Raw genomic sequence first — 25,451 nt, 5'->3', positions numbered from 1 at the left:
ATTTGCTAAAAATATAATTAGGTGCATTTTCCGGCGACCCTTCTCCCTAGAGATCTTTATAATTTATGCCCACTAAGTTAGCATTTATAATATAAAGTTATGAGTATTTGTATAAATACTTCAAATTACAATGATATAATATTATTTCTATTAAAACCTTTCGAGAAAAATAAAACATAATAATTTAATTTTAAATCGTAAGAAATACAATTCGAGCTGTCTTATTAAATAGGTAATGATAATAAACAACTAAAAGAAATTAAAAACTCAAGGATGAAGTAATTGTTTATTAAAATGAAACAAAAAACATATATTTTGTAATTATTATAATAATTTTTATTCAATTTAAATTTGTTTTAACCGGAGATAAATAAAAAAATAATAATATTATTTTATGAAAAAATAAAAAAATATATATTGTTCTCTTTAATAATTGTATTATTATCATGAAAAAGAGGTTTTTTTGACCTCGTGTTTTTTTTATTTTTTATTTTTTGTTTTTTTTTCAATACCAATTTATTAGATTAGTACAAAAAAACACAAAGCATTTTTCAGAAAAACTCTTCTCAAAGTGAATTATAAATATAGATACATACAATGAAATATCAATCAAATATCATTTCGTCAATTAACTGAAGACAATAACGTAAACATACGTATACAGAGAGACGAGTGTTTAACCAAAGTTATAATACATACATCTCGAGTATCATTCTCAAGGTAAATTTGATTTTCTCTTATGCAATCATTGAATTCAGTTGCTCTTAAACCATAAAATTAAACGAATAACTAACGGCACATTATTTTTGTTTACATTGATTGCATAATAATAGATAGGTAGATAATAATATTTTAATGTATACATTTATTTGCTGTTTCTTTGAAGTGATTTATTCGTTTTAGTTCAAATTATATGGAATACTAATAAATTATACGTTATTTTAGAACTAGATGTAATGTTTTTGGAATTTTATCTCCCAATTTTATTTACCTCAAATAAACGTGTACGTTTCACAAATTATGTGGTTGCCGTTTTCCGACTTAATAATGCTAGGTAACTGATTTGATAAAAGGTTAAAATATATACCTATATACTTCAAACATCTAAAATTTAAGCAGCAATTGAATTGATCAACCCAATCGAATCCATAATAATGTAAAATTGACATAACGGACAACACATTATGAATAGCTACAAAATGGTTACAAATTATTATTATGAAGTACCTACAACAGATGCGAAATATAATATCGGAAACACTTCAATGAGAGAACAGTATGCGTGCGTAACTCAAGAATAAAAAACTTTATTTAAGAACAATACCCCACTCTGTACCTACAAATTCTTTAAGTTATATGGAAAAATTACTAGCTCTATACAAAAATAAGTTTAAATCTATTCGGTTTTTTTTCATTCATTGTTTGGTATAAACTATAAATAATATTTTCTTTCTTTGATAATAAAAATCTATAAGAAATTGTTCATTGTCATAATTTTTGTTTAGTTATGTAAAACGTTTAAGTATTCAGTTATCAAAAACATAGAAATACGTATCATATACAATTCTGCAGTGTCTACAAATTTAATTGTTTAATGAAAATGTATTATTTTAATAATAATTTTAACTAATTAAAATATTTTAATATTTATTATTTTTTTTTTTTTTACTATGCTCATAATATTATGCAACAATAAATAGGTACAAAGCCATTGGTATTTTATAAGAGGTCGAAAATGTATAGGTATGTAACGTAAATGTGTTAAGAAGAATATGATATTTATAAGGTATTTTTTATATTTTTCATTTTCTAAAATTTTCATTAAAATTGCCTAACTAAAACCCCTTAAAATGGATTGAATGACGTTTAATGCCAATGACCGAAAAATATTATGACAAATCATGATGGATGAACACAAAGGTCTATTAAAAAATATTCCATTGTAATTTTGTACATTTTATTATAACAATTAATTTTACTATTTTACAGTACCTAAAATTACAGATACCTTTTAATGAGGAAATTTGCTTTACAATATCATATTATTAACATTTGAAAAGTTTATTGAATAAAATGGCATTGGTATAGTGTAGTTGTATATTATGATTTAAATTACAACGTAACTAAAATTGTATATTACATTAACATTTTTAGTTATTCTATTAAATATTTAATGACTTGTTTGTCAATGTTCAATGGACTCTAAGGGGTCATTCCAGTTTTCATTACGTTACGTAATTGGATAGTAATAATAATAATAATACCCATCCAATTACTCGAATGTTTTTTAATTTTAATTTTCCTCCCGGTTCGATAAAATAAATAAATATAATAATTATATTACATTTTTCTCTGATATTAAAATTAATAATACAGTTTTTTTTTTTTTTTTTATCTTCAATAACAACCTCTTTACCACCGGTGTTCTAGTAAAATAAAAAGATAATATTATTTATTATCCACGAGAACTGAAGGTCGCTTCGATTGTGAGGAGCTAACGTCTATGCAACCTAACGTGCATACCTGTAGAATATAAACCATTGCTCCGATAACTGACTGTAACAATAATAATATCGGCGAGAGAATTTTTAGTGTTGTGGCGTGATGTCAAATAATACAGCAAATGAAAAGATTTAAAAAACTTTTTAATATCTTTAATATCTAAAAAAAAAAAAAAAAAATAATAATATAATGATAAAAAATTAAAAATACACAATTCATCTTAATATAATATGTATAATAATATATTGTAGTATTTACAAAATTCAATATTATCTAATATTATTGTCATTAGAGTAGTAGGTAGTGTTATAATAATTATTATAATAAAGTGGAGGAGCAGCGCGTCTGTTGTACGGTTTCAAAGTAAGTATAATATTATAAAAAAATAAAAATAAAATCGAAACCATATTTTAAGTAATAATACCAATATCATCCGTACGCTATAGGTTTTATGTATTAAAGTTTTAGAACAGCTCGGTGTCGTGTCGTAAAAATATGAAAAAGATATTTGGAATAAAAATTTGAAAAACAATTCTGACGTGTAAGCGCTTAAGCGGCTACGCAACAGAACGAAGTGACGATCGGCACCGCTCGCGTACGCGGCGAACACCGTGTTACGCCGCGGTTCGGGGCTTCCCTCCCAGACGGTTTGCGTCTGGGCGTGGGCGACTGGGGCGGTTGGGCCGCGGTCGTCAGCGCCCTCGCACACGATCTCCCTGACCAGCGGGTCCCATGCTAACCGGCCAGCGTGTGTGACCGGTTGCCAGCAGTGGTTGTCGGCCAGCAGACGCGAACCGGCTGTATCGACGTCCGCTGCAGCGCCCGGGGACACCTGGTTGACATACGCTGATGAGCCGCGGGTCGCAGTCGCACGCAAACAGGTTGTCGGCCGCCGGACGGCAGGGGAACGGAGCCAGGTCGACGCCGTCCACGTCGTTCCCGGCGAACACGGCGGGCCGCTCGGACCGGAGCAGCTGCATGTCGGCCGGAAGCGCCCGGAACGCGTTGCCGTCCACGTGCACGGCCGTCCCGTCCCACTGGGCCGCGGACACGCTGTCGCCGACCATCGAGCCCAGACGGTTGTTGGACAGCCGGACGCCTCTCCGCGCGTCGTCCACCGTCACCGCGCCAGCCGCCAAGTTGTCCAGCGTGCTGTTCAGGATCCTGACGGCGCCGGACCGGACGTTCACGCCGCCCGACTGCACCGATTTGATCTGCGGACAAAAATTGCGTTTTATTAACGTTTTTAGCGCATTCGTCGTTCGGCGAGCAACAGGTTTTAGTTGAGTCGTCAGTGTTGTGCGGTCGTCGTTGACGTTTATCGCCGCGTTTTCGGTAGAACGAATGATGTCTCGGCTGAACGGCGGCTTGACAGGTCAGACCGAAAACCGTTACAAACTATACTCCAGAAAAATAAATCGTCACTCGGCAACGCGTGTAAAACACGTTATTACGTATCATTTCCCAGAGAGTCGCGTATAGTTTTACAACGGATGAAAACAAAAATAAAATAATGCGTTATAGTTTTTGTGTTTCCCTAATTTTATTTTATTGTAAAACATAATACATACTATAGGTACACACTGTATATCCGTTTGTTTATATTATAATTATTTGCCTGAAGACGTGGTCATATTTTATGGAAACGAATTTTTAGTTTGCGTTTGCGATTTTCTAATGTATTGTCGAAAAAGTTTATTAACCAATCATGTACGTACATGACGTATACGATATAATTACCATACCTATAATCAACGTGAAAGTCATCAATTATTTCGAATAATTAATAATCTATTCTGCTTAAATCAACACATCGTTAAAAAAAAAAAAATGTACAAATGTTTTTATGTCTTCTGCACTTTTCGTATAAGATTAAGACGTATATTATGTTATATATATTATATAGGATACTTTTTTTTTGTTTTGTTTTAATAATATTTTATTTATTCTCTATAACAGTTCTTGAATTACTTGAATTAGTTCATAAAATAATGTGCTAGAAAGTTTGATTTATTTATTTTTTATGTATTCCAAACGTAATTTTAATTTAAAAAGTTCATTAATGGTATTTTATAAACTCAGCTGAAAGGATGTTTATATTCGTAAACCTTCTTAATTTAAATTTCATTTTATAATGAACTTCATAAAAAGATCAAGATTAAAATAACTACACTTAATTAACGAATTACCAAATAGCACTTTAACCTTATTTAAGTTTAATATCATAACTTATTATTATTTTTATATTAATATACTTCAAACTAAAATACATAGTAGATGAACATAAATTGTATTATTATTTATAAAAACGAGCTTAATTGACGAAGTTGTTATTAATAAATAATAAGTAATAACACATATCTGATGGATATATTTTCTTAGTAAAATGTAAATATAGGGTTTTGTATTTGTATTCTGCAGCGAAATATCGAAGTACTTTGAGAGTGATATTATGAGTAAATTGTTTAAATGAAATTGATGTTCTTTTGCGAAAATTAAAACTAAAATGATAAATTATCGTATTTTGGATTTTCTTTACTGAGTAGATTATTTAAAATGGATTTAATTCATAGTTTGTACCTACTACTTCTAACTAAAAAATAAAAAGGGATTCGTATCATTTTATATTTGCTACTACGGCTATGAAATTTGTTTTTCGTTTTAACGATTCTTAACAGAGATAGGTAACATGAGTTTTAAACGAATATACCTTTGTATTATTATTAATACAAATGTTCTAAAAAGTATAATGTTGTTATCGCGTGACATAGATATAACAAGAGATATATTTTGTAGCATTATTACTGATAACTCATTTCACTCTTCCGCAGAAAGTTTATTTTCATTATTGTTTGTATGGAGTTTGAAAACGTAATACTTCTCAACTTTATCTAAACGAGTGTAAGGGTGAATTTATTATAAAGTAAATTATCAAATAAGATAATTTCATTCCGTAAGACTAAATGATTTTAGCCATTTCAAAAACTCCTTGAAGCAAAATGTTATACGATCGTGTCTTATTCATATTGTTCTTACTAACAATTTAACTTTATTGGCTCAAAGAAAATCACTTTTACGTTTTAATGTAAAACATTTTCTACGTCTAAACGCATCATTTAAAATAAGTGAAATTCCATTAGGCAAATTGAAAACCCCGAAGAATTTCAAATTATTTTAGAAAACGAGATGAAAGTATTTATGACGCTTAAAAATGTTAAGAACGTTATAATCATAATAGTTTGGTAAATTTTTTTGAAAACGACTTATAAGTTGCAAGTTTTATATTATATTTAAACAAAAAAATGTTGATAATTTATTTCTTAAATGTAAGTTAGCATAAATATCTAAATTAAAAAAAAAATGATTATCGTTCACAAAAAAATATTATAATTTTAAATGTATTTATTTTTTATAAGTAAATACATTTTTAGGCATAAATACAATAATTATTTACAATTAAAAACGCTTAATTATACCCACGCGATGTGATTAAAATAATATTTTTGTAATATAATAATTATACTTAATACAATATTATCATGAGAACATATTATATTTAAAATATAATTAGAATTATTACTTATCATATAACAAAAGTTTTTCTTACTGTCTATTGTTGTATATTATTAAGATTCAATAAAATAAAATACTTTTAAAATAGTATTTTAAAGTTATTTCATTATATTATATTGGTACATATATTACACATTCCAACTGAACATCTTATTGCTTATATTCTTCTTTTACACAAAAAAAAAATTAGACGGATGAATGATTTTCCGGTGATCACATTAGGCCAACACAATGAAGGTTTCATTCTTTAAATTTATTATAATAGAGGAGAGCCAGTTTTCAAAACTTTTTAACAACACAATTTTGGTGAATACGAAAAACCAAGAATAATATAAATAAACATATTTTTGAAGGTATCTATAGAAAATGGCCGTCTATGACTGGATAGAAAATTTATTGATTTGAGAATAAGATATTGTTTTCTTTGTATTTTCTAATCGGTGCATAATAAGTAAATTATTGTTACATGTAATAATAAAACGACATAACAATAAAACACAAGAAGAAAGAAGATATAGTATACAAATATCTAAACATAGGTTATTGTTTATATATTATAAAGTATTAAATTATGTTTCTTTTGATTAAAAAAAAAAAACCATCAAACTAGAGCAACATTTGAGCAGTAACTTAAAACAGCTAGTGTTATGTACTGATATCACAAAAATGTTTATCCAATCTAATTCAGTAATACAGTATGTAAAATAGCTCAATAAATTTTTAATCGTTACGCTTACAATAATATTCATTTGTTCGACCAATTGGATAATAATAAATTGTATTTCAAATTTTCAACTATTGCGAGATAAAACGCTAGGATCGTTCAAGTAATTATATATTCTTACTGTCACTATTTTCTGTAATTTAGGCAATTACTTTTTTTACAAAGCTGATTTTTTCTTTATTTTCTATGGAAATCAATGAATCTATACACGAACGGATATTCTCACGTTTTGCCCATAAACGTTAGAAATTTTACATTCACGACGTGTTATTTGAATTCATTCGATACTATAGTTTAATTATTATACAACAAAATTATGTATTCCGAAGGTATTTTGTATGTATACCTAACCTACCCATGTCTAAACTTCGCGTCGTTACGGGTAGATGTACACTACACATAAAACACAATAGTATAAATACATTCGCTATAACAATGTCACAAATGCATAACGACATGTAAAATATGTTGATTATTAATCATGTATTGTGACAATAGTGATGCATACAAAATAGTAACCTAATATATATGTTTTTTTTCTAATGCAACATTATTTATTAAATTCGAGACAACGAAAAACTATCATTTTAATTTTACCTGATATCTTACCTTATATCGATAAATCGATTTTACGGTTAACAGTTGGAAAAATATTACATAATATATTATATAGGTATTTAATATAAATGGTAATACTAGGTGGTCATACTGAAGTTAACTGAATTTAAGAATAAAATAACTTTTTATAAATAAAAAATTGAGTTTTGAAATTAATATGCATGATTAAAGCGTTTTAAGTAATTGGTTTAAAATTTGATACAATGCACAAGAATAATTTTTATTTTTTGTTGTATCATACATTATTAATAGAGTTATTACTATACAGTAGAGTAATATGTATAACATTAATGATAAATTATTTGCGAGTATGATAACTAATGGTTATTCAAAGCGTCCAAAGAAAAAATACATTATAAAAAAAAAGAAAAAACACTGTTTGAACCCATATTTAAATCAGTATACAAAGTAAGTTACACAAACCGAGACTTTATCCAGAATATTAAAAGGTTTTTATTCAACTAAATATATCTCGTTTACAGACATAAAAATGAAATTAAACAATACACGACGTAGTAATTTATAGAAAAGTATTAAAAGTTTGTTTAGGGAATTTATTTCCTTTGGCGTGCTATTGAATTCAACAAAAAAGAAAGTTAAAAAAACAAAATAAAATCTGCCGTTTACTTTGGTAGTAATAATATAATTTTCTTTCATCTTCATAAGTTTCTCGGTAGACCCCCATGCATGTATAATGCATTCGAACCCTAAAAGACCCACTGACGCAGAAATAAGCGCGTGTACTCTCATTTCACGATGCACATAATATAGTAATGTATATGTTGTAAATTTGTGATAGGTTCTTTTTTTTCAAATATTGAAATGGTAATAAATATATTTACATTTTATTTTTATTTTTTTTTTTATATTTATAACTATTCCTGACTAATATTCAGATAACACGTTATACATTATACCAGATCCCGTTTGAACACGGTATAATTTAGGTCCAATTATTTAAAACTGCAATAATTTTAACGGTTTGCAATCGAATTCTAATCACTGAATTCGTTTTGACTATACATATTATTACTGCTATACTAATATCATCATGTCAATGGATCGCCACATAAGATTTTCATTTTACTATTTTCATCATTATTAAAATACCTTACCACAGTACCGTTTAGAAAAAAAATAACAGAGACCAATGACATTTCGAAAACAATAGTGGTCGATATGTATGACATCAAACGTCACGCGCATAAATCGTTTGTAATTAAAATAATACATGCAAAACCTGCAGTTTGATCGTGTCCTATATTAGAATTCGTTGACCTCTATGTCATATAATAGAAGTTAAGGTAAAAATAAGGTAGAAAAAATAAATAGTATTGTGTATGTGCTGTTTTTTAAACAATAGATTGTCCAGCAACGCGACCCATTTATGTGTCATAGTGAATAGACATTATTAAAATATTTTAGGTCATTGTGAAAAATTCAGTGACAATTTACTCTTGTGTTGAGGAAAAAACTGTTTAATACGACAACGCTTACACCCACACTACAAAACAATAATATATAATCATTATTTTCGCGGAAATATGTATATGTGTTTTCTTTCTTTACGTTTGTGGAGTTTTGGAGTACCACCTACCCACGAAAAATATTATGAAAATCGTTTTCTCTCAAATTAGTTAGAATATTATTTTTCTTAAATTCTAATACAAAAATGCAATACCTTATAAATAAATCATAACTTGATAAAGATCTCGATAGTATACTTTAATATTGTGTATAAGCCGTTGCATTTTAAACAGTACTGTACACTATAGATAAAACTATACCAACTTTCATATTAGTTCTCTAACATATTCTGAATTGTGCACATTTAAAGTATACGGATTAAAACGCATATATTGCTAATAACATTTACAAACAACATTTATAAGCACATTACTTTTCCATTAAATTATTACATATTTTCGTACTTGTTATTTGACGAATTTATAAAAAATTTGTCTAGAATAGTAGCATTTAACGTTCTAAGTTTGACATTCAATATTTTAGTTGGAAGAAAAAACTTTTTACTTCTTAAATTTTGCATTTTATTAAGATTGTTTTGTTCGCCAAACTTTCCACCCTTTTCTTGTGAACTTCTCTGTTGAAAACTTCTTGTCAAAATATATTACCTACTTAGACTGAAATATTTTATTATAACGCGTTTGTTAGCAGAAAAAAAAACAAAAAGAGTATAACATCTTTACAACAAGCACTTTTATATATTATTTTAATGTTACGTTATCTTTTTTAACAGTCGTCTTTACATTGTCAATGTCGATGTGTGTGGTCTAGTTCAGGCTTACCTATATCGATGCATTATTCATCAAATATACTATATGTGAGTACTGTACACACATATTTTATATAATAATGCACTTATGTGTTTATTTGTCATAATACATCTTCTAAAATTATTCATATTTTTCGACAAACGATAGAGTACCAATAGTTCTAAAATATTCAAATGTGTTTCTTTTATACCATATGATGTTAATGGATGAATACTAATATTCCTAAGAATGATTATCAAAAATGTCATAAGATATATTTGTGTGTATGTATTAGATTATAGGTATTTATATAATGATATGAGTCAACTATATAAGATTGCAAAATAATTGTATTTGCAAGTTAACATAACACATAATTAAGTGTAAACTACTTACTATATCAAAATATACATTTTATTTTAAATTAATTTTTTTTTTAGTTTTATACAATTTATTAAATATAATCAGTGAATTTTAATACAAATCGTATAATAAATATAATTATTCGATTTTTCTTATTTTTTTTTTTTCTTATATTAGTAATGAATTGAAAACACACTAGCCAGTAGCCTATATGGTTACTCAACTCTAAATCGATCTATACAATGACTCTCCAGCAGTTACCTAACATGCGATAAATTCCAGCTTTCTTAAATACATTTTTAAATGAGATTCAATTTATATTAAAATAAATAAATCATAAATCGTTATATATATAAAAAAAAACAATGTCTTAAAAAAGCGAAATACTTATAAACTTATACTTTCTGGTAAGTTTTTTTATATCGTTCTACCTATATATATGTATAATTTTAAGTTGATTATTCTCAAACAATATTATTTTTGAGATTATTTTTTAAATTTCAATATATTCCAAAAATTACAATTATACGAAAACGAAGCATCCGTCATTGCGATTCAGATTAAAATTAATTATTATGATTTGTTTATGTCTACGTATATTGGAATAATTTCATTAAAGCAAATTTAAACAAATCCTGAGATATTTAAAGAGGAAAATCACAAATAAAATAAAACGAGAGGCAAACAAATCAATACAACCAATGAGTCATGCGTCATTTTTCTTGGAAGTTTGATTACTTATGTCAAAATACATTGCAAATTAAATTTAGTACTTAATTTAATATCTGAACTCATATATTTCAATATTTAAACTTTTCAATAAAATTCATTAATTTAAAAACTATCAATATCATACTGTAGAAGGAAATTAAATTAATAACTTCGGTTTTTTTTTCTTGGACGGATTTATTAATTAAATTTACATTTTGTATAAAATACCATATTGAATCAATAACAAAAACTGAATTACAACGAAATGTTCAAAAACAAATAAAAAGTGTTTTCAATAAATAAAAATAAAAATAAAAAAGTGTTTTAAATTCCTCTTCTGCTTTAATAAAACAAGTTTCTTATTATAATTTTAATTAAATAATACAGATACGATATAAATTATGTAATTGATAATCATTGGTGTGTTATTATAACTGATACCCTGTTAGATATATTTTATGGTTTAGTAACATTTTAATTATACGAAACTCGATAAATAGTAATCAGTGTCATACGTTGGTAAAATAATATTAACATTGGTAATTAAATAATGAGGATATTATTGTAAAATATCGCAGGCATAGTTCAATACTTCAAATGAAGTTTGCACGTCCAATTGATATTGTACTCGTTAAATGCATTGTATAAAAATATCAGTTTTTGAAATATTATATGAACTTAAAAATCGTTCAGTCAAGCTGATGTTTATATTCATTGACCAGTTATAAAATTATTAAATTTAATCATAGTAGTTTGCAATCCAGTTTCCCAATGCAATAAATTGGAATATTTTTTATCAAATAATTAAATTAAAATAACATATTACTTCCGCCGACACTATAACATGCATTTCTGTGCTTATAAATATAATATATACGTTATGCTCATGTAGGTACGAGTTTTGGTTACAATTTATCGTGTACGCAATACACAAAAATACGTAAATATCGGATATACGACGTGTTTTAAATTCAAATAATATGTTTCATAGGTAGTAAAGAAATACGGAATATTAATATTCACTATGTACGATAATAACTGAATTTTAGTATTCCATCTTCCTCTCTATACAATATTTTTAATTTATTTTTATTGTTATTTTTTCAATATCAGTAAAGTTTGTGTAATTTTTTTTTATTATTTTAAAATATAAAACTCGTTTCAATTATTTTAAAATGTTTTATGAATGTTGTAAACAATAATTAATATTTATTACTAAAACACAAATAAATTATAAAATGATGTTGTTTTGAAAACTGTTTTCACCATAAAATCAATATACCATAAAGTTTAAATTAATAAAACATAAACTTGAAAGAGTATTCTCAATGCTCAAAGATAAATAAGTCGAACAAAATTCACTCATTTTTGCCTTAAAAAATGCAGTGATATAGAGAATAAATATATATATTTACATATAAGTAGTTGGTATTACTTGTAATAATATTAATTAAATATAGCAATACAAATTACTATTGTAGTTTTTAGAGGATGAAACTTTCAACGAAACAAAAATTATAAATATGAAAACTAAATAAATGTGTCACAAAAAAATTAAAAATATAAAAACCTATAATTTCATATTGAGTAACACGTTAATCAATAATTTAAGTTTTATCGCAGAAACTACCAATAATGATTGTTATATAATATATATTTATATATATTTTTTTAATAGCTTTTACCATAACTACACCTAACCACGTGATTACATTTTTTTTTTTTTTTTTTCATTAAATCACTGATATACTATAATAATAATTATCAAAATACAAATACAAACAATGTGTTTATATAGTTACATATCTAAATTAATAGAAATAAAAAAAAGTTTTAGATATTAAAATTAAATTTATTATTTTCTAATGTAAAATACGTCCCTATTATGACACCTTTCATGTAATAAGTAAGAAGCTAATCTCGACATTTTTTTTATTAATTTTTAGTTTAAAATGTCATAACACTTTTAGTAGATAGTCACGAAATTAGAACAAAATCTAAAATAGTCAAAACACAAAAACAATAATTGAATAACAGTTTCAATTGTTAGTATAGGACATCACCTGCATAATTAATTCCTAAAATTTCGTTCCGGGGTATCTATATAACAAAAATAATATATAGGTATCACGGATTGCGATACCTGATTGAAAACTGGTAGGTATCTATACTATTTTGACGGTAATTTTATTTATACTCGTATAAGTTTTTAGTTATCTATTTTAAATCTATATAGATTTTCCGAGGAAAATTTTGTGGACTTTTAGCTGTACAAAAAGTGTTTTTAGTACCACTCACCTAATAACAATAAAAAAAAAAAAGAAAACATGTGTTTTCAGCTCTTGTTAATAATTACGATTTGTAAACTCTTGTGAAATTCAAGAGTTCCGTTTAACTAGATACGAGGGTTTTCGCGCTAACACATTATCTTACTCTGACGTCAGCAAATAATATTTTGATCTAAATCTACCTACAGTTTTTATTTTTCATTTTTAATACCGCTTCGGAAGAAATAATTGAAACGATTTTTTTTTTCCAAACGTTATCATAACCACATGTCATCATTAGACACGTAATTCTATACTAGGTATCAAAGTAATATTATATATATATATTATTAAGTTATGGGCCACGAGGATACGTTTTGAAATATGCTCTTGAAACTAGTATTCATTTTTTTTTTCTCCTCGTTTTTATAATAGGCGTTCATCAGTCTCTCGACGTAATGCTTGTTATTCTCCGCTACAAGTGAGACCTAAAGACCAGGACGAGCGGCGTTTAGCGGTGTCTACGGCAAGACGAACGTTATTTGATTCCCATTCATTAATCTCATCGCTTCGTAACAGAACGAAAACAGCGTCGACGACAACGGTTTATTCGTTATTTTTTTTTTATTTATTTTTTTTTTTTTAATAACGCGCATAGAATTACCGTAGAATCGACGACCATGAATCCGTCGGCGGCCGCCTGCTGACCGTTGTCGCCGTCGCCGACGAACGACATGTCCAGCGCACCGGACTCGATCTCGTCCACGTCCACCCGGTCGAACAGGACCCTGCGCAGCGGCGCGGCCGCGGTCACCGTGCCCTTGACCAGCCTGAGCACGGTGGTGCGCCGGAGCGTCAGGTGGCGGAGCGTCCGGTTGGCGGGCCCGAAACCGTCGAGAACCAGCTCGTCGACGTTCTCCACGGACAGGCTCTCCAGCGCCGGGAACAGGCCGGCCGTGTAGTGGAACAGTTTCATGTCGCGCACCGTGACGCGGGCCAGCGACGCCGAGCCCGACAGCCCGGACGGCGGCAGCGACACGAAGCCGCAACTGGCCAGCGTCAGATCCTGGACGGACGACAGCAGCGCGGTGTCCTGGTCCCGGACGATAAGCAGCTGCGGGAAAAAAAACAAAAACAAACATAATATTATATAATCGCAGTTAATGATAAATAGTCGATAATAATATTATCGTCTTTCGACACTATGCAATGACTAAAAGTCGACGCGATGAATCGATTTGGTCTGTTAAAAATACACAATCGATTTGAATGCGAGCGTGTAAGAGGTTAATCTGTTTTCGAGTACTTTTTCGCTTGACCGTTATTATCAACTACAACTACCATCCTCAATGATTGTTCACTTTGCAAAGTCGGAAAATCTACATAGACCCGAAACCCCGAAAACAGACTCAGCCTTGAGCCGTCCCCTCCTCCCAGTGAATCGCGTCCCGTCTGTGTGCACTACTGCTAAATCCGGCACCGTCCGTGTGACTAAATTTCCGCCAAACGTACAGACACGACATGCCTTCCCTATCGGCGGAACGAGTCATCCGTTCCCCCGAGGACATCGCGTCGAGGTGTCAAGGTAAAACGCGCGTCGCGCCACCATTAATATTTTCATATTATTCCTTGTGGGGTCAGACAGTTTTTCTTTAACCGACTGCTTTTGGTATTATTTATTGTGGATACCAATTATTATTAACCATATAATGGCTCGAAATCGTTTCAAATATTGACGGCTTTGGTTAGGGGGTTTTCGACATTATCAACTTTCGTTTTGGGATTTATCGTCAGATTTTGAAAATTTTCGGTTTCGGTTTGAGCTTTGAGAACGGACTTTTTTAAATTCTCGGATTTTATTGACTGCTTTTAACCTAGGTTTGAAAGTTTTTGGTTTCGATTACGGTTACTATATCGGTAAATGAAAAACCATGGTTGTTGAGTCCTAATAATTATAAATTGTTACGTGTACAACTGTACAAGTATAGTATAGGTTTGTAAAACCTAAGTCAAACATTCGTGAAATAGCCGCAGTTTGTTTATTTTTAGTGTGTATAATTTATGATAAAAAATTTTAAAAAGTGGCAGTTTAAGTATAAAAAAACAATGTGAATGAGGTCAAAAAATCAATATTTGTATAGTAAGTGTGTCATCTACATTTATCATCTAATATTTGAACCTTAACAAAGTACGTTTAAATAAAAACACACTTACAGTAATCTAATATTATAATAATATAAATTGTTTTTCAATTCAGATTTAAAGACAAAAACATACATCATATAATAATACCGAGTTCAAAAATATTTTTACGATAAAGCTGAAAATATTCTTATATTAATTTCCATTCGAATCTATTTAAACTTAAATGTTTATTTTTACTTTTCCAAAATTTAATGTATTTATGTATTTACCTAACCTATACTTAGGACTAATCTGTAACTGTTTGACAATCTATATTTTTATTATTATACTTTTTCACTTAAGCTCATTTTTAAAATTCTATCACTTTAAATATATTATAGTAACTAATTCATTGATTTTAAATGGTTAGTTTTATTATAATATTATTTACATATATTTTCTCTTTCAAATACTACGATCGTTATTTCAAAGCTAATTTTTTACTTATCATTTTATCCAGACAGTTGTTCACAAAGAAACGGTTTTTATTTACACCCCCTTCACGTAAGAAGAAAAATGTTTCTTTTAATATTTTAATCTGTTTGTTGCCTGCAATCCGGTTCTTTACTCAATACATCAAGTACACAAGAGTATAGTGATTTGTCTGTGTACAATAGTAGGTAACGGACAAAAACGTTTTTTAATAACAATATATCAAATGAAACATTATATAAAAAAAAAAAAAAAAAATACTAAACGGAATGAGACACTAAAATGATTAACGGTCTGAGGATCTAGAGTTATTTCCATTATTATTCCTGACAATCCACGTTGATCACCTATCATAGAATTCGAACGACATTTTATGTAGCTGCAATCAATTAATCATTAAGTTAGGTATAAAAATGTGATGAAGGACTTCGTTAAAAATACACACGCCTCATATTATTAGCAGTCAAAAATAATTATTATCATTATTTTTATGCTTAATTAATATATTAAATCAACAATTTCTTAAAACCACTTTTAATTCGTGTATTCAACTTGACATACGAGTATTAAGCAATAGTCAAACTAAATTTAAAAAAAATATTGTTAAGCTCAAATTAAACTAAAACTTTGTTTAGAAGTATTCTGTTCACTTCTAATTAAATCTTACGTTATTTTAATGGAAATAATTAGTAACTTTTCATTATAAAAGATCATAAACTTTAATGTTTTCAACTCTTAAAGATAAGACGGTTTCTGTTGAAGAACCTAAAACAATTACATGGATATACGAGACGAAGGTATATATTCTGTTATCAAATTCAAAGAACCCAAACAAATTTTGTAGCAACATTAATTTAGATTAGATTCAATCTTTAGGAAAACGTTGATCTAATGAATATTAATATATTCATAGTTTGTTCTGTGAATTAGTATATAATTTTACGCGTTAGGTAAAATCATTAATTATAATAATGTAAAAATTAGTAAAAATTGTAAATTGTATTTAAATTGTTAAATTATCTAAACAATAAAAAAATTACCAAATTCGTCATTACAACGGACTTTTATTTTCTGAAATATTTATGTAGGTTTGAATAAAATCAATATTTGTCAAATTTGTATTAAAAATATATTATATATTACGTATTGAATTGCTTTATAATGAATTACAATCAAAATAATAATTATAAATCTGAAGTATTTTATTTTTTAAATATATTAGATATTTTATAACAGTTAAATTAATTATTTGTTTAAATAAACACTATGATCTTAGACCCTAGGTATTATCATACCTTGAAGATACTATCAATAAATAAAATATTTTATTTTTTTAACAAAAATAAATATTTAAATTTTTATTGACTGTACGGTTAAAGAAAATTTAGTTAAATATAAAAATTATGACCTACCTACATATTGTAAGTAATAAATATTGATTCTACAAACTTAAATACAATTTTAAATACTTCTCAGAATATTTAAAAAAAAAAAAACATAAGATTACAGAAAACTGGCAGAAGCAAAATATTATTGATATTTTCTCAGACTCTATTTAACTAAGCACATATTATATTTCATACCAATATTTATATTTAAAAAGATTAAACTTTTATAACTTTTTTTGGTCACCATATTTAAAATTAATACCTTTTTGATTCATAAATACATACTTTTAGTACATAATATATTATTATTACAAATTAAACTTCAGATGATAATACTTAAAATGGGCCTTTAATTTTTATTCGTTTTTCTATTTATATTATGGTATTCTTTATCTAAACGAATTGTTTTAATTAAAAAATATATTTCATCTTTAATAATTTTTAATAACTATTTTCATTAATGTTTTTTTTCTTTTGTAAATTATATAATAATTTTATACTTTTTAAGTAATTTCACCAATATTACAATAATTATTCAAGGACCGTTAACATAACATGACAAAAAATAAAAATAAAAATTACAATCGTAAAATTGATAGTGTAACAAAAAGTGACAATGAAATATTATGGTTCCTGAATTATGCAATAAGGCTTTTATGATTTTGTAGATTTTGGACCTCGAATCAGACATTATCTTACCATTTTCATACAAGCAGGTGATATTATAACTCATATTAATCTAATATTATTAATGTACAAAGATCGATCAATAATACTAATATATTGTTAGTTAATCTATAAAGTAACGAATATACATAACTTATTAAAACGCGTATTGTTAATGTAAATAACTGCAGACCGGAAGACAAATTATATGCATTCGGAAAGTCAATAGATTTTATAGAATGATGATAATAAACTCAATTATGAACAAATAAAAATAAACGAATATCAGTATGTTCATATATTATAGATTGCTGATTATTTAAAATAACTACTGTATCGCAATTTTTCAAAATATTATAAATATTTGATTAATTGATTTTGTGTATATATATATAGGTAGTTTATAATACATACCCATTATATCTTTAACCTTACTACGGTGTCTGCTCGTTTGTCCTGACTTTCGTCACCTTGGGCATTACATTTGCTGATTTATACAAATCATTTTTAAAATATTTATTACATTTTAACTGCTTAAGTAAATAAATATATCATGATTTTTATTGTCTTTAATATTTTATTCAATTTTATTTAAATCTAACACATACCATTTTATTATATAATATATCAAATTTATAATATATATATATATATATATATATTATGATTAGAAACCAGGATGTTTACATTACATACTCGTTGGTTTGCTTTTCCTCATACTCATATTATATTTGATAAAAAAAATTCAAGATAAACTCGTATTTAATAAACTTTTTGATATTTGTATTGTCGAATAACAAAATAAAATATATGTATTATAAAACACTGAAGGCATAGAAAATATAAAACTATAATACGAATAGTTTTAATCAAAAGTACACAGAACTGTAAATTTGTTTTTTATAAAAAGTGATTGCTTGAAAATCCATATAAAATGCATAATGCATAAATATTGAACATATTTAAAAATATATGCATAAAATTTTAGTTTCTGTGACGTAACCGAAAGATTATTATTGTTATTAATAAAAAAAAAAAATTTAATATCAACTGTGTATGATTTAAATTACTTTAATAAACTATTTAATAGTTTATAGTACAATATGCAAATAAATACGTCTAATGTCTAATTTTACACAGTAAATTAAATGTATTTAGATACAGACGAATACTGCGTGTTTTATTTTTACTAAATGTACTGAAAACATAAATGTCAAAATAAATAATTAAAACCATTTAAATAACCCTGAACCCTTCTCGTTATAGTTTAAAATTGAAATAAAGTAATTTAGTAAATTCTAAGTATAGTTGTTAATATAAAAGACTCGTTTGTTATTAAAAATATACTGTACCAAAGCTCTAAAAAAAAAAATCAAGATAAATCTTCACTATTGTATTTTTAAAATTTAATTATAACAACTAATTTACTGCAATTGCGGTTTTGGATTTGTGTTATATACTATATAATATATACTTCAGTGTATCCAAAAAGTGTAGTTATCTTGACCACTAAATTAAAATATATGGAGTAGTAATAAGTAACATTAATTATTTATTTACAGAATTATAATACAATTTTACATCAAAGTTGTTATATTTTATTATTTAATAAAGTCTAGACCCAATTTTAGATAAAACTAATATTTATTATATATTAAAATATAATTATTAAAGATTAAATTGGTGATAAAGAGTTAATATACCTAGTAATTAAGTTATATCTTAAAAATATTATTTACATATAATACACAATGATAAACAAATATTACAGTAAAAACAATGAGTAAAAATAAAATAAAAGCATAAATTTGCCATTCTGCTTCTTAAATTGAAAACTTCAAAAAAGTAAAATTCATTATTAACTAATTTTATCTTTTCAATCAAATGTTTTATTTCATAAAAAAAATAATATTATATTAATATTCAATTACGTACATATTTAGACAACAATGGAATCACAAAGATGCATAGTAGTGTTTATCTCTGGCTTATAATCCACACCATAGATCTTTCAATAGTTACACTATAAGAGTATACATTTTAATTCAGAGTACACTGATATTACATTTTACATTCGCCATATTTTTTTTTTTTTAGTTTTGAAAGTTTATCGTCACTATCGATTAGTCAGTATATAATCATGGGCCAGATAATTTTTTTAACTTAACATCATTATTAATTCGATTTTATTAGATTAAAATACTTATAAAATGTAAAATATAATATTTTTATTCTGTATCGATTAAACATTATTATCTGTATTGAATAAAAAAAAAGAATATAACTTTAATAACCTCTTAGCTATAATTATTTATCAACAAAAGGTATTTTCTTTGAATAAATAATAAAAATTGGTTTGTAAGTGAACTTCTAAAATTAAAAATTAAGTATATATTAAAAGAATAATAATATAAAATGAATAAATTAGGTTTAGAAATATGTATAATATTAATATCCATATTGCTATACTACTATGCTAAAATACAAATAAGCGTTTAGAAATCAGTTTATAAAAATAAACAATAAACTATCCATTTAAACATAGTCACAATGCACATCAATGAATAAGATTCATTATATTATGTAATTATAATTTGTTTTTCATCAATATTATTCGTATCAGTAGTTTTCTAATAAATAACACAGTTTTTAATTATATAATACAAACCAATAACTACATAAAAAAAAATAAGTGTTAAATAATAACTGAGAGTATTCCATACCTAAAAAATATGTCACTATGAGAAATATTAACGATAATGCTAATGGATAAAAACTTTGAATAAGCAATGGACAGGTAATTTTAGAAATGAAATTACAAAAGTGTTATACATCATAATAGTTAAGCCGGTACTTTTACGTACCCACTATAATGTTCCCCCAGGGAGAGATACTACTGAAAACTTTAAAACTCCCATAAGTCCTATTTAATTTACCAAGAAAAACTACACCATGACTCTAGTTGAATTGTTCGCATGATAAAATATATAAAATAATACGAGTTTGTAAAATACAATTTAACAAATTTAATGACTCTAGCCGTATATTATTGGCCTGGCGAGTAAACGATTAATTTCCACGTTAATTTATAATTATAATAATAATAAAAAAAAAGGTCTCCGCCGGAATTCCTCTGCTCGAAAGTGGAGAAACAACTCAATAAAACAATCGTTGTGGACGATCGACAAACTCTCGTGGTCGTTAAATTTAAACGGTCGGACTGATTAATGCGGGTAGTACCGATCCTATACGATGACACGGGCCACCGACTCGGGTCCGAGGCAAAACATTCCGGCGACTTGCCGTGAGACTCGTGAGAAACGCATGTGGAATGTCGGGGAGGAAAAGAACGAAAAACAACCATCGCCTCTCATAACGAGACGTCTGCATGTCAGAAACCGTGGAAACGGCAAAGATTATAATGTTTTATAAATATATTTTTATAGGCACTGTCGTCGTAGAACAGGTTATCCAGAAACCACCCCGCCAAACGCGTGCGGGGTCGTCTTTTATTTTATTTCAAATTTCATTTTACAAATAACAATAACGGTAATACCAGGACAGTAGTGTTTTCTTACTTTTGTCTTCGTACACGTGCAGTTGACCGTCACGGGTTGGACGTTGTCGGGAACGCACGCACAAGTGTCGCAAATGCTCCGGCCGACTGGACCGGACGACCCGGCGGCGGCGCGCGATTGTGCCCCAGCGGTACCGTAAAAGGCCAAAAACGTCACCGTCAACAGCAGAAGTTTACGACGCGTCGTCATTGTGGACTCGACACGACTACGATAATGCGTACTTGCGGTTCTGTCGCGGATTCCGATCAAAACGCCACGCGTGTCTGCAGAGGATTCTTGAAGATTACACGCGTACGTGGAACGTCGCGTTGCGTTTTCGGCTGACGAGCACCCTGCCCGGTACTATCGCCACAGGATATCGGTTGAGATTTGTGGACCAGAGAGTGCCAATACCTGTCGTCACGGACGCACACGTTCGCGCGTTAGCGGAGAGGCGGAAAAATTTACTAAGATATTCGACCGACGGTTTGATTTTTAATTGACGGTGCGACGAGCGCGCAGGACGCGTTTTCGACGGAGGAGTGCGCGTAAGACTACGACTACTACGACTACGACTACGAATGTGCCGAGCGGATGTGCGAGTGTGCCGGGTCGGACTCGCGACACTTTCCGGGATTATTATAATGACGCGACCGAAACGAAGAGGAGAAAAATACCGTACATAGTATAATTATATATATATATATATATAGAGTATATTATAAATACGTGTGTATATAATGCGTTCGAGTGCGTCGTTGTGTGCGGACCAAACAACGTGCGCGTACATGTGCTGGGATGTCGGAGGCTTATCACCACCGGCAGTGAGGAACCTATGTGTTACACGCGCACAGTCCCCTTCCGTCACGTCTCCTTCTCCTCCGCACGACGATGGGTCTCTCGCCGCAGCCGTTTCGGCTCGGTCCGCTACCGACGGCTACTCCCACCCGCCGCACCGTTTAGCAGCAGGGTACCTGCTTCCATATCCACAAGGCCGATTACCATCGGTTCGTGTTGTTTTTTTTTTTTTTTTTTTGTTTCTCTCCCGTTCTTTCGTTTTCTATTACCACTTGCGTCTACCCGAAAAACCGGTATGAGGAGGGTTCGGACCGACCGAATAATGTGGCCCGGCCATATTATAAGCTGCATATTTTCTTGTCATCTCATAGGGGACGAGTAAGCGTGTATGTGTTTTTAATCTCCGGACCATTGTGATCATGTTACGTGAAAACGGTCGTGAGTACCGCCGACCAGTGAAGATCAGACAAAAATTTTAACTACGAATTCGATATAACAATGCGACACACGATATACTTCATATCCGTTTTAATAAAATATGTGTTTGTATTCTCGGCGCTGTACCGTTTTTAAGTAATGATATTCTGGTTTGTTAGGTTCACGTAAATGGAAACCACAGTTAACGGTTTAACGCTTCTGCTTACTGGAGTAAAATAGTTTAGGGAAATTCATTAGGTACAACCGATGTATGGAATTCTACAGTACACTAGAGAAATAATTTCAACGATTAGTTTTTTTTCTCTTAAAATATTAAAAAAATAATGATTTTAATCACACATTTTCTAAACGTAAAATATTAATATTTATTTTAATAAATTATGATCTTTAAAATGAATATTGCGACGTATAATAGATTTGACAGGTACAATATATGTACGTAAAAACCGATATTTATATTTACCTAAACGAACAAAATATACAGTTATAATAGTGTAAACTTATAAGTTATAAGTTATAACCAACAGAATATCATTAATTAAATTTAGGTACCTAAACAAAGATAGAATAGTTTAAATCGCAGAACGTTTGAAATTAGCTTGCTGATTAATTAATATGCAAAGTTCCAACAAATATTATATTTCCATCTTTTTTTAGCTCAATTTTAAGTTATACATTTTACAAATTTACAAAATTAGATTTTCTGTACATTTAAGTAATGAAAAATTGTAGAATGATTCAAGCACTGTGATGCTGTAAATTATTTTAATTGTATTTATTTATTTTTTTGTTAATTATAACTAGACATTTTTAGAACATTGAGTTATAATTTATTAAATTGTGACGGTAATTTTTTTTAAGATTACTTTGAGAACTATGTTATAACTTATAAGTTAATTACTCTTGTGTACTTATTTGTTTTATTTACTTTCAAAGCTTTATAAATGCAACAAAAACTTTTCTGTAATTTCAGATAAGAATCTTATCAATTATATGTAATTAGTCTAGTAGTCAATTTTAGTTCAGGTGTTTCTTATAAAAATCAATTTGTTCTTTTCATAATCTACGTTTAAGATTACTTTAAAGGTTGTTTTTTTACACAGTAAAGAATTATGCGAGTGACGTTGGTGATTAATAGATTTGAAATATGTTCATATATCATAAAGGCACTGTTTCGTTTAATCATTTCAAGTTTAGTATTATAAGTTATTACTTATATTTATACATTAATGTGATTGAATTATTTTTCACAATTTACATTACCTGTGCCATAAAAATTAGTATTGTTGCAAAACATTAATAAAATACCCATCATTAGGTTGTCAAAACGTTATTTGGTGTAAATATATTATTATTTAGTAAACTTAATTTCATAACATTAAATTTATTCAAATAATATTGAAATACTAAAAGAAAATTAATTATTTAATTAAAAAGCTATATATATATATATATATACTTATTAATTTAAACACATTTAATACAACCTTAATAATACGCACACAATGCATTTTAGGAATTAATTCATCAAAGAAGTACGAAATAATTATTATATTTTATATTTTAAAATGCATTGTTAATCATATGATATTAATTAGAATATAATAAGTATATTTATCAGTATGCAATGAATTAAAAATAAGCTTAAGAAACGAGCGAATATAAATGGTCATTTACTTCAAGAATAAGACGTTAATAGTTGTAGTATGAAGTTAATGTCATGTTTAATTTGATTGTCTTCATCACTTGAATATAACTACGTCACACCATATTATAATGCGGAGATGAGTATGAGAGCTTTTTCTTTTATATATATATATATATATATATATATATTAAACAACTTAAGGTACGTGTTGAATAAAGTGTTACCTTACCTTTTGTGGAACTTATATACCGTCTTATCTTTTTGGATAATGGGTTGATTAGTTTTTAGGGTTTAATAAAATATCAGAGAATAATTTATCGAAATAATATTCTTAATGATCAAAGAATAATACAAATAGAAATTAACATAGATTTTAGAAAATTAACAATTAATGAATAGATACTGAGTGGGTGACTGAGCGCGTTTTTGTGTGTCATTTAGGTTTTTATAGATGATGATGTCCTGAGATGCCGCTTTTGCTCGTAATTAAAGCATAGATTGCAGCATCTTTTTAACATCTGTGTTTTATATGTAAATAATTGGAATATTTAAATGTCTTGATAATTTTGTGATATTTCTTAAATCTAAATGTCCTCTAATGGAGCTATAATATTATGTAGAATTTAGATATATAATCTATCTTCTTAAATCTAAATGTTATTTAATTAAATGTAATAAAAATATAGTACAATGTATATAATTCACTTGTTAAGTCTAAATTTCATCTAATAAATATATACGATTACATTTAAGTTAAAATTATATATTATAATATATATACATACCATTACAAGTATTATTTTGTCAATTTTTAATTCAATACATTTAAATAAATAATTTTAAAATATTTTAATGACCTATCAATTTCAACATTAATTCATAACTTTTTTATAATAGTATTTTTTTTTTTATTTTTTTTTTATTATTATTATTATTATAATGGCTATTCGCAATATTGAAAAATCGACAACTCGAACGTGTAATATTTTAGCATCAATAAAATATTATATTGTGTTGTATTTCTAATAAATTTCAATTAACTCCCAATATTTCAAATAATATTAAAGTGATTGTATATGTAGCATATACAATATACATATATATTTATTTTTTTTGATAGAGTTTCAATAAGTTGTTTTTATATTATCAAATGCAAATGCGATAAAAAAACGTATTAATTTATTTTAATCGTGTTATTATTTACTTAAGCCAAATTAATGTATTTTGTTTGACCTTTTTTTTTTTTTTTAATGAAATGCCATGTACTAAGAATAATTTGTTTACGCTTTCAAATAACTTATATTTATTT

The 25,451-nt window shown here is 27.8% G+C and overlaps 1 pseudogene; it reads right to left on the bottom strand.

Annotated features, from left to right (window-relative positions):
• LOC112603024 overlaps window positions 1-22,114 on the bottom strand; it is a 37,099-nt pseudogene extending 14,985 nt beyond the window's left edge.
• Window positions 22,115-25,451: the final 3,337 nt, after the last annotated feature.

This window comes from Melanaphis sacchari, unplaced genomic scaffold (assembly GCF_002803265.2).
Source record: "Melanaphis sacchari strain LSU unplaced genomic scaffold, SCAv2.0 Contig93_pilon_pilon, whole genome shotgun sequence".
Classification (NCBI taxonomy): domain Eukaryota; kingdom Metazoa; phylum Arthropoda; class Insecta; order Hemiptera; family Aphididae; genus Melanaphis; species Melanaphis sacchari.
This window is presented reverse-complemented; position numbering and strand designations above follow the sequence as displayed.